This window comes from Artemia franciscana, chromosome 18, assembly GCF_032884065.1.
Source record: "Artemia franciscana chromosome 18, ASM3288406v1, whole genome shotgun sequence".
In the NCBI taxonomy this organism is placed as follows: Eukaryota; Metazoa; Arthropoda; class Branchiopoda; order Anostraca; family Artemiidae; genus Artemia; species Artemia franciscana.
In genome coordinates this window covers 27022810-27035720 of record NC_088880.1, presented here as the reverse complement: position 1 = coordinate 27035720, position 12911 = coordinate 27022810, and the positions used below count along the sequence as shown (strand labels likewise).

Genomic DNA, 12911 nt, shown 5'->3' with positions numbered 1-12911 from the left:
TGAATCAACCCTTAAAAATTCATATACAAGTGTAAGGGGAAGCACACGGCATTTGACCTTACAAACTCTGCGGTGCTGATTTTCGCTTCATGTTCATTCAGCCAGGAAGTGCAATGGGGGTTGGGTTCAGCTAGAAAATGGCATGGGGGGATGGGGCCAGCCATCCTGTACTTTCGCACACCAACATTCATTTGTCGTTGCTGATATTGAACTGACGTTTTCCCCATTTTTAAATCAATTATGTTTAATCAGACATACCACAATCCAGAAAAGGTCCCGGTCAAGAGGTCCCCTTCAATCTATTTCGCAACTAACCTTTTGTCTGCTAACAAAACAGTCTAACATAAAACCGTATTTAACCTAAAAAATGTATTTTTCAAAGTGAACAGTAACAAATTAAGAGTAAAATCACTAAAATTACAAACAATTAAGATATATTTTCAAGAATTCCAACGACGTTCACTAATGTTACCCTTCTTGTGAGCCCTTGTCGAATCACCTTCTGAAAAAAAAAAAAGAATTAAGGCTTACGATCAGTAAATCGATGTCGGTCAGTAAATATATCAACCAGCCTCCACTTAGTCCAACTTATTTATTCATATTTTTTTATTGCTCTCCTTCTATCTTCGAAATAGTACTCCCAATCTGGAACGTACCCTGCGGGAAGCCTCCCCCCCAAAAAAACAAAATATCCTCAAGTTTCATTCTGGGTACTTTTTGGTCAAATTATCAGATGTAAAAAGTGTTTGTTTTATTATTACAATCCCCAATAAAAAGAAAAATGAGTACGTGCCTGATCTCAACATATATAAATAATTGAATTTTGAATCTGCTTTTTATGGCTACTTTTCCGTTGGCAAAATGCAATATAGCGATCGCGATTTTTTCATTTCACAAAGAGATAAATTATCACAAATAATACAGGTCACGGGTACTAAAAGTTTACATTTACCAGAGAAACCCATTACCCTGCTAAAAACCGCCACAAAACACACATAAAATGGAAAGGCATAAAAGACTCAGAGGCGTAGCTAAGGCTTTCAGAGCCCTAGGACAATACCAGTTTCTGCCCCACCCGCATCACTACCACGATATAAATAAAAAACTCAGTTTCACGCCCACTCAGAGGTTTTACCTGGGAATAGAGTCGTTCCCATCGCCCCCTAGCTATGCCACATCGAACACTTGAATATTTACTGATATAATGTAAGTCACAATAGTTAAAATAGCACAAAAAAATATAGTATATAAATATAAAATATAATAGTATCATTAATGATAGAAAATAGTAAGGCTGACCCAATGAGAAGAATAAAAAAAAACTAGAAGGAGTGAAATAAGGGCTGGTTACGGAAAAAAATTTAGTTAACCAGGGTAGGTACAATTGATTAGCTCAAGCCCTTTGAGCATTTTGTACTATGGTTGGATGTTCTTTCAACAAATCACAGTGTCGAATTGACCAATAAATTATTGGACCAATAGAGCCATTTACCATCGTTTTATTTACTACCCTGCTTAGCTAAAAACGTCTATGTAAAAAAAACTAGCCTTTCCAGTTAATCAATATTAAAACGAAATCGTCTATATTATCTAACATATAAGATTGGTAAGTATAAATTGCAAAAAAAAAAATTGGCAATAACTTCACAAGTGAAACCACTACAACTCAATAAACTCTCACAATTGAAACAAAATTGCAAAAAAAATAATGGAATCATGCTAAGTTCTGAGAGGTTACGGTCAATTATGTCAACCTGAAAGGACCAAGCAACGTCACTATGTTAATTCTGGCTAGTATGTATGATAGAAAGCTATATATATATATATATATATATATATATATATATATATATATATATATATATATATATATATATATATATATATATATATATATATATATATATATATATATATATATATTTTACGGTGAGCTTAGAGTACTAGTAATTGGCTGAAAACTGAGCTACCTTTGGTTCCAATGCTATATGAAAAGGTTATGCATAGAAAATTGTATGAATATTCGAATCTCCATGGATTTCTTGCGGAAAAAAAAGTTTGGATTCAGGAAAGGCCATTCTACAATAGATACAGTCCACAAGTTTTATCAACTTGTATACTATCATAGATACTATCTCACAAGTTTTGTCAACTCAGCGCTTGGTGCTTTCAATTTCATTGAGAAGCACTGAGTGAAAGCATTGAGTGCTTTCAATTGTCATAGATTTTAACAAAGCTTTTGATACTATTGTTTTTGAGATCTGATTGAGCAGGCTACGTTGTAAAGGTGTTCAGGATATATCCTTGATTTGGTTTGAGTCTTATCTTGGGAGGAGAGCACTTAGAGTGAATATTGATGGCTGCAAATAAAGAAATTATGAAGTCCATTGTGCAGTTCCATTAGGTTCGGTGCTTGGGCCCCTACTTTACCTAATTCATATAGATATTATACGATTTTATATTCCTAGGACATTAATGGCGTTATTTGCTGATGATACTGTGTTTACAGTAACACCATCTTGCGAAAACATTTGGATTGAATTTAGATAATAAATTTTGTCTAAATGGTGTGTTCTTAAATAAAGCTTTTAGCATTAAAAATTAAAATCTTTACCTTGATTGCAATTTGAATTGGAAATGCCACTGTGATGCAGTGGCAGCAGAAGTGGCAAGAGGATTGGGTCTTATAAGAAGGCTAAGGAATGAGCTTCCACCAAGAATTCTATCCAATGATCCTCTATCATTTTCTTACCAATCTGTATCTGTTTTATGGTTGTTTGCTGTGGACTAGTTCTATATGACAAGTTTTAAAAGAGTTCAAATTTTAAAAAATAAAGTTGTTAGTGTCCTAGGAGATTATGTGAGATTTGAAAATAGTAATTTGTGTTGCTTTACTAAAATGAAAATTTTAAATGTTTATAAGTTAAGAGATTACCAACTAGCAATTTTTGTTTATCAGTGTTTGAATCACTATTCATCGAAGTGCTTATGGGAAATTTTGAAGTCTAACTCGTTTTATCATTGTTATGAAACTAAGCGTTCTTCAGGGATAGTGTCTGAGGCTCAGAGTACTCAACACGGTTCTTTATTTCCGCGTTTTGCAGGACCACAGCTGTGGAGTTCTCTCCCGGAGGGCATAAAGGTGGTAGATAGTGTTAGTCAGTTCAAGAGTGGGTTGAAACGTTACCTTCTGGAAAGTTGATAATGATTTTTTGTTTATAGGTGAAGTGTCAATATATATAAGTAGATTATAAGGGTGAAAACAACCATTATATACAACTCAATGGGTTTCACCGATGATTGTTAAGGGATTATGTAAGCGTTATTTTTGATAATAAATTATTTCTCTGTCTTTTGTTTTCTCCAGACAATTGAAGGACTTTTAAGCTCCTAAGAAAAAAATTCTTTTCTAGCGTCGATTTTGCATTTCCAGTGATGATTCAGAATTCTCCGAATATAAGAAAATGTCCCGAATCGGGTTTTGGTGCTAGCTGTTTTGCGAATTGTTGTTGCGAGTTGCGAAGCAATAACTCTCCTTCGTTTTAACATTTAACTTCGCCCCTTACTATTATTAAAACTATGCTTTGTTACTTAAGTAATTCCGTACAAGGATATGACCTTCATTAAAGCTTTTCTATCAGCTGAATCAAACGCATGTTCGTAATCAACAAAACTGAGGTCTAAAGGGTGTACGAACATATAAGACATTTCAACTAAGAGTGAAAATTAGTCGACACATTATTAGTCGACACATTAGGAGCGACAAAATTAGTCGACCTAAGAGCGAAAATTAGTCGACACATCTTCTTCCCTTCCTAAAATATACACTGGTCTTCTCTTACAACTTTACCAACAAATCCTTTAGATCTAATAGGTATCATCATGCTAAGTAATTTACCTCCTACAGAAATCAAGCTAACGCCTCTATCATAACCGCACTCGCTCTTATAACCTTTATTGTAAAGAGATTTAGTTAGAGTTTTCTTAAATCATTAGATACTTACCCTTTTTCGAAAATTTTTACGTACCCCCAACTAATATAGACATTATCCCCGACTAATATAGACATTACTCCCGACTAATATAAACATTACCCCTGGCTAATATAGACATTACCCTTGACCAATATTGATATTACCCCGGCTAATATAGACATTACCCCTGACTAATATAGAAATTACCCCCGATTAATATAGACATTACCCCCGAATAATATAGACATTACCGCTGACTAATATAGACATTACCCCCGACTAAAAATTTAAACTTTTTTTTTAGTATTTTTAATCTTTTTAGTACTGCTCCAACTCCTACTCGCAAAAGTCTCCAGTTATCATCTTCTCAACCACCATATTTCAAAAACTCATTTACCACGCTACCAGCATCCATGACCTTACTATTTTTTAATCTTTTTAGTACTGTCTCCAACTCCTGCTCGCAAAATAAATTTCCTTCATGTCCCAATTTTTATTTCTCATTCTTTTGTATATTATTCCCTACAAATTTATCAGGGTTTAACACATTTTCTAAATGTTCTGCCCAGCCCCCTTTAACACTTTCTACATCACAAATTGAGGCACCTTTCAGTAGCGCTGATTCGCAAAAATGAAGGGGAGGGGGAGGCAAGGATATGTTTCAATTTTTTAATGAACATAAAAAAAAAACACAGAACAAAATTGAGCAAATATACTTGAACATAGGATAGCAGCGACTTCGCTGCTTGGAGCAGTCTCCTTGCTTTCATATAGCACATAGTTAAAATAGAAATAAGAAGGTATTTTTCAAAGTATAGGAGGGGCAATTTGCCCCTGCCCCACTCCCTAATTAACACGCCTCACCTCTTTCCTACCCATAAATCGGACACAACCAGACTGAATAGTCCCTCTAAATCATTTAATTTACCAATACAATATCCTACTATTATGTCGTTTGGCTCTATCTTCCAGATTTTAGGCTATTTTATACACAGCTTCATTTTATATTTCCTTTATTCCACCTTAATGCCTTCACTGCTTCCATTTCTTATATTCATTTATTCCTTTTATTTATTTATTACAGAAATAAAATATAATATTTTGTTATAACTATAATATAAAATATATATTATATATATATTATTTATTATATTTTAGTTACAGAATAAAATATAATATTTTATTCATTCCTTTTCATCATTTATTTCTTTTATTCTATTTCCAATACTTCAAGCTCGTTTCTAACTTTCCTTCCTAGATATCTTCTGCTATTTCACAAATTATCACAGCCATGCTGACTAAAAAGATTCATGCCACTGATATCTTATTCAAAAAATGATTATTTATTTGATTATTAAATTATTATATATTAAAAATTAATAAGATATTATTTCAAATAAATAATCTAATGGTTATAATCATTTTGTAATTTTTGAAATTTATTTTAGTTAAAATAAAGTAGAGGGTGGAATTAATGAATGAGAATAAATTACAATTAAAAAATGCTTAAATAACTGACCAATTTAACTAATGAATTCAAAAATAATAAAAAATAAATAATTCATTAATTAATAAATTGAAAAATGATTTGGTTAATGAATCAAATTTGGCGAAAATTCGGCCCGTTTTTAACCCCGAATTTAATTTTAGGGACTTAACGGATAAATTCCTTTTATTGTTGAATTTTATTTCTGCACTGAAACTTTTAGTGAGACTTTTATTTCACGATCGCGACGAGGTTTTTTCTTTCCTTATTCATTTTTATTAATTCTTATTTATTTTCTTTTCAATTCTTAACTTATCATAAAAGTTTATGTACATTTTATTTTCTGTTAAAGCCAACTTTAGCTTTACAGGACCAATCACAGAAAAAAAGAAAAAAGAAGAAAGAACAAAACAACTGAACAACTTAATTCCTTTTGAAAGTGTCAACCAAACTTGATTTGACTAAAACCCACTTCAAATCTATTAATATTCACACAGTATACTTTTTAAACTGAAATCCTATTAGACAGCCTTCCCCCTTAGAATTCCCGTTGCCTTCTGACTAAGCTTCTTTCCAACTTCGTTAATTGTTTTTATTTCTATTCCTAGAAACTTTCTCCCGCCCTTTTCCATTGGGGCAAAGGGCTTAAAACTTTCTACCCTTGTTTACGATTTCTAACGCAGAGAGAGAGAGAGAGAGAGAGATTTCCAAACTTTTAATGAAACTAGTTCCAATTGCGATGCGTGTGCGAAGATTAAGTAGCATAGTTTGGACAAACAATGAAACTAATGCTTTGATCTACTTAGGGAGAATAAGACCCAAAATTTTGGAACATATATAAATTCTATTTGTTTATATAATATATATTACTAGCTAAAGAGCCTATCGATGGATAGGTGCGAGGCGAAACTCTTCTAATCCCTCGAATATGCCTGTGATTCCTCAGTACCCCATCCCCGTTAAGAAAGAGACTAGACAGGGAGCTATCACTTCCCCAGCCCTGTTCAATATTAGTGTCCTGGACGCTCATACAAATTGTCTCCCTTCTTGCATTCTTGGGGGATTCGATGTGTCTCAAATTTGTTATGTTGATGACATCTTGAATCTCAGCCGTAAGATCCAGCATATTGAGCAGAATTTCAAAATCTTTAAAGATGAATACTCAAAAATCGGACTGTCTTTTAATCCCGAGAAAACCGAAGTTGATCCTTTTCAATTGCCGAAATCCCTCTGCTTCTCTCCAACGTCTGGACGGCTCTCTTATCAAACCTGCAGACCTTAGAACATACCCGAACCTTCCAATTGACGCATCTATCGGCCACACACGCCATTTAATGATATCTCACGTTGAGCGTAAAATTAGCATTTTTTACGCTGGAATCGTAAAAAGCAAACTACACTTCAACCATTAGCTTCTAGCATCCATCAACAACGCCACATCCCTTCCACATCTGCTTTACATTGCTCCTTTCTGGAAATTTTTTTACAGTTACAGATAAAAAAGCACCTACGATCAGTCTTATTGCTAAGTATCTTTTACATTTGCCTACTTGGACTAGAAACCGTAAAATTATCTATTTGTATAAGCTTGCAGAACCAAATATTAGTATTAATAAATCTCTATCCTGTTTTCAAAGAAATTTTCATCATCCTTGGTGATCAATTTGTTCGCAATAGTTTGGTCGTATTAATGTAATGTATGTAATGAATGTTTTTTTTGTCAAGTATTTGAATTTTTAATGTGTGTTTGTGCCTTTTTTTCTTTGGTGGTTACTCCGTCTATTGTACCTTTTTTTGAGGGGCAATAAATGAATAATAATAATAATAATATAAAACAACATATTCTTTAGTAAGGACTAGAGAAAAATATTACTAGAAACGAGGAAGAGCGGCGATAGACAAGCTTGAAATGACAGAAAGCCAACAGAAAAGACAGGAAATTTTGATTCACATCTTCATCCACGACTACTAGAGATCATTTCGGTTCTCGTTGATTATTCAGTACACAGTCAAGAATTTTGCTGAGAAAAACCGGTTTCAAGTTTCATAGCCACAAAGACAAAGCTCATTTAGTTTCCTACGTATAGTGACAGAGGATAGTGCCTGACCATGGATATTGACATGAAGATTTGGGATTTGCCAAAGACTAAACAGGAGGCAATTATATTTTTAAGCGATTTTCCAGTATAAAAAACATGTGTAATGTAGTGCTCTCTCTTTATTTTGTTTATCAATTTTGATGTTTGAATAGCAAGTAAACGAAAGAAAAAAAGATGTTTGTCCGAAGTCCATCAAAGTATTAACAGTTTTATCGAGGGCTTTGATTAAGCCCTGATTTAATTTAATCAAATCGAAGCTTTGATTTAATTAAAATCGAATAGTTGTTTGCATCGAGTCATGGCTGATTGTAGAAAAAGCCAAGACAGATAATGGGTTGTTAAGACAGATAAGGGGTTGTTGCCCAAAATAAAGTAGTGGGTCAATGGACAAAACATGACTTTATACTCTTACGAGAAGGAACATTTTTGGAAGTGTAACAATAGGCCATGTTTGAAAAAAGTCAATTTGCGTGTAAATACGTGGTTTGCTGATAGTAGAATACCATTTGTTACTGCAGACCGTTTCATTTATGCCGGGTTTACGAATTGACTTCTGTGGCCTGGTGTGAACGAGAGCCAGGGATTTCTAAGAAAACCATTATCGATTAGAATAACTACCTACGTGAAGTATGCGTGTTTTCTAGTGGAACAGAGTACATGTGGCGGGCGGCAGTGACGACAGAGCTCCTTTCAACACGATTCTTACCGACATCTATGCGTTCTGGGCGGTCTGCTTTCCATAAGTTTCTGCTGCGGTTCCCATGATTTTGTTAATAAAGTATTAAATCTTCATCGTATTTTTGGTACATTTCTTTAGGATTCACCTAACTTCACTTCTTGGATGTGTTCTGGATAACGGACAAGTGCCGCCATTTCATCTGCGAATAGACAGCTCATTTAAAAATAGATGTCATTCACACTTCAAATATTCCATCCTCTTAATGTGAATACTAAACCGGTTTTCCATGATCGTATTTCCCAACTAAGAGGCGGTTTTACCACTGCATCAGAACTTGCCATTCATTGTTTCACCATAGTTATCAAACAGTTCGTGGTAATGAACTGTAGTAAGAAACGACCCGGCTCAATAGTAACCGAAACTCTAAAAAATGGAATTTTGATACCAATAGTTACATCAAAAGAGTCGCATTTTGATTTTAAATATATAAGTTTCATCAAGATTAGTTTCACCCATCAGAAGTTACAAGCCTGAGAAAATTTGCCTCATTTTCGAAAATAGGGGGAAACACCCCCTAAAAGTCATACAATCTAAACGAAAATCACACCATCAGATTCAGCGTATCAGAGAACCTAATCGTAGAAGTTTCAAGCTCCTATCTAAAAAAATGTGGAATTTCGCATTTTTAGCCAGAATACAGATCACGGATGCGTGTTTATTTGTTTTGTTTTTTGTTGTTTTTTTCCAGGGGTGATTGTATCGATCCAGTGGTCCTAGAATGTTGCGAGAGGGCTCATTCTAATGGAAATGAAAGGTTCTAGTGCCTTTTTTAAGTGACCAAAAAAATTGGAGGGCACCTAGGCCCCCTCCCACGCTAATTATTTTCCCAAAGTCAACGGATCAAAATTATGTGATAGCCATTTTATTCAGCGTAGTCGAAACACCTTATAACTATGTCTTTGGGGACAACTTACTCCCCCAAAGTCCCCGTGGGAGGGGCTACAAGTTACAAACTTAGACCAGTGTTTACATATAGTAATGGTTATTGGGAGGTGTACAGACGTTTTCAGGGAGATTTTTTGGTTGGGGGAGGGGCTGAGAAGAGGGGGATATGTTGAGGGAACTTTCCATCGAAGAATTTGTCATGGGGGAAGAAAATTTCCATGAAGGGAGCGCAGAATTTTCTAGCATTATTAAAAAAAAACAATGAAAAAATAAATGTGAAAAACATTTTTTAACTGGAAGTAAGGAGCAGCATTAAAATTTAAAACGAACAGAAATTATTACGCATACGAGAGGATCACCTCCTCCTAATACATCGCTCTTTACGCTAAAGTATTTTTAGTAATTTCCACTATTTATTCTACGGCTTTTGTGATTCAGGGGTCATTCTTAATGACTTGGGACAAAAGTTAAGATTTAGTGTAAAGAGCGAGGTACTGACAAGGGGGTGACCCCCTCATATATGTAATAAAAAACATGAGAATACAAAAGCTCGTTACCTAAGCTAATTTATAAGTTACGTATATCTTTTACTAATAAAAACATTCGTAACAAATTGAAAGTTCTAGTTGCCTTTTTAACTAACCAAAAAATTGGATGGCAACTAGGCTTCCTCCCCCGCTCTTTTTTTTCTCAAAATCATTCTATCAAAACTATGAGAAAACGATTTAGGCAAAAAAAAAAATAAATATGCAAATTTCGTTTTAATTATTCCTCTGCTGGAAGCCAAACTCAAAACATGCATTGATTCAAAAACGTTCAGAACTTAAACAAAAAACAAGTTTTTCTAACTGAAAGTAAGGAGCGACATTAAAACTTAAACGAACAGAAATTACTTCGTATATGGAAGGGACTGCGTCCTCATCAATGCCCCGCTCTTTACACTAAAGTTTTTTACTGTTTTAAAAAGAAGAGTTGAGAGACAGAGTCAAACTCTAGCGTAAAGAGAGGGGCGTTGATGAGGGAGCAGCTCCTTTTATATACGAATTAATTTCTGCGCGTCTTAAGTTTTAATGTCGCTCCTTACTTTCAGTTAAAAAAACTTGTTTTTTTATATTTAATATCAGCTAAGAGGCGGTTTTACCACTGCGTCAGAACTTGTCATTCATTGTTTTACCATAGTTATACGGTCAACAAATTTTTTTTTAGCATAAAAGTGGGAGATAGGCAAGCCGTACATAGCAAAAAATCAAAAGGTTAATTTTGGCTCAAATCTTTATCCAAGAGTATCGGAAGTCATCTTGGTAATGGAACTACCCCTACTTAAATGACAGATGCCATTCACAAAGAGACAGTTATAGGGGAGGAACAGAGGGGGCACTTGCCCCGGGCGCAGAATATTTTAGGGGCGCAAAATTTCAAATAAATAATTTAATGATTATAATCATTTTGTAATTTTTGAAATTTTACTTTATTTAAAATAAAGTAGAGAGTGGAATTAATAAATGAGAATAAATAAAAAAAAATGCTTAAATAACTAAATAATTTTACTAATGAATTGAAAAATAATAAGAAATAAATAATTCATTAATTAATAAATTCAAAATAATTTGGTTAATAAATCAAATCTGATTAAAAATTCGGCCTGAAATTTTTTTTTTGAGGAAAGGGGGCAGGGTGCTAATTAAAATCCCCCCCCACTCGGCACAAAAGAGGCCAGAAGCACCACTGCATTCACATATCAAAAATTCCATCATAAAAATGTACACACCCATTTTTCACAACCTTCGAATATCAACCTGATGAATATCAACCTGTTGATATTCATGAAGAGTCAATCAATGGGCTTTCAATGGGAGCTCTTATCATTATGGGAGCTCTTTATGATATTCATGAAGAGTCAATCAATGGGCTTTCAATGGGAGCTCTTATCATTATGGGAGCTCTTTATGATATTCATGAAGAGTCAATCAATGGGCTTTCAATGGGAGCTCTTATCATTATGGGAGCTCTTTATGATATTCATGAAGAGTCAATCAATGGGCTTTCAATGGGAGCTCTTATCATAATGGGAGCTCTTTATGATATTCATGAAGAGTCAATCAATGGGCTTTCAATGGGAGCTCTTATCATTATGGGAGCTCTTTATGATATTCATGAAGAGTCAATCAATGGGCTTTCAATGGGAGCTCTTATCATAATGGGAGCTCTTTTCATTATGGTCCAGTTGACTCAACTATCTTGGGTGACGGATATCGCGATTCGAGCATCACTAATAGGAGATTTTTTGTATAAAATATCCATCAGGCCACATCATTAATATATTATATCAAATATCCACGCTCAAATATGTTTAAAATAGGAGACAAGGCATACACTTTATTGGAAAACTTTATCCAGTTGCATAAGAATTAACCTATACGGAGTGTGTCTAGAAACCGGCTCAGGAAAGTCACCTGAAATTATTTGTAGAATGGGGAGGGGGAGACTTAATAAAAAAAATTTTAAATGTGATTTTGAGAAACTTGAAATTTATTCAAAAATTGAAATTTCCTTTGGAGCTCTCAATTCCATCTCTGTTTAATTTCAAATGGTAAAAAAGAAAAAAAAACTTTAAAAATAAACGTTTAATATTTTTCTCTTGTTTGTACTCTTAATCCCACGCAGTTAAACATTTTTTTTTGTTTTTGGCTATTTTTCTGGGAGGCTTATCGGCTGAATAGTGGTGGATTCACTAAATGTCCCTCTAAGAGTATGCTAAAAGGCATGGAGTTCCCAGTTATTTTAATGATATTTTGTCGTTGTTTAATGCATACGGATGAAAAATACCGCCTAAAGATTAACGTTCGTTGCAGCTTATCGTTTATCTAGGCCAACAGTTATCAATTCTTTCTTTCTTTTTATGTAAGATACTATATTTGAGAAGCCAACTATGGAATTTAAAATTTTTCACAAGTACTCTGTACACAGGCCAAAATAAAGACCACTTGGCAATATGTATTTAAACATCTTATTCGAATGCTAGATGTTAAAGAAGAAATAATCAATGACCCCAACATTCTAATGGCGTTAAACGTATACTTAATTAGTATACTACTACCACTAACAACTCACTGAAGCACCAAACCACCTGAGGCAAACACAGCTATGTACTCTCATCCTGCATCCGAATCTATTATTATGCTGTTGAATAAAACACACAATTTATTCAACTTAGCACAAGGGAGATATATCCCCCCCCCCAAAGAAGAAAATGAAATATATATATATATATATATATATATATATATATATATATATATATATATATATATATATATATATATATATATATATGTAAATTTGAAACTAAATGATTGGAAAGAGACACCTATTGGGTCAGGCCCCTCCAGAATTAAATCCTGGATACAACCCCATTGTGACAATTCCAGGATTTTTCCAGGATATGTTGGGGATTTTTCCAGGGTATGTCACAATGGTGACACCCCATTGTGGCACAGATTACACTCATTGTCACACCAGCCAGACAGTTGTTGAAAATACTTTAGATAGCTGTGAGCTTGTCTTTATATGCAGCACAGAAACATACTTTTAGATGATCCTTGCATCAAAGACTCCAGGAAAATAATTGGCTCTTGCCCCTAACATCTTGATCAGTGGTTAGCAGCCAATTTCGGGCCATGGCCCACCTAGGAATTTCTAGAGTCCTGATGCCTCCCCCATCTTTACAT

General features: G+C 34.2%; 1 protein-coding gene across 2 annotated transcripts in view; it reads right to left on the bottom strand.

Moving 5' to 3' along the window:
• Positions 1-354: 354 nt before the first annotated feature.
• LOC136038821 (electron transfer flavoprotein-ubiquinone oxidoreductase, mitochondrial-like) overlaps positions 355-12911 on the bottom strand; it is a 204413-nt gene continuing 191856 nt past the window's right edge. For both annotated transcript variants that reach the window (XR_010620312.1, XM_065722224.1), the window contains exon 11: positions 355-502. The gene's annotated coding sequence lies outside the window, so the exon portion shown is untranslated. The remainder of the gene's footprint in view (positions 503-12911) is intronic.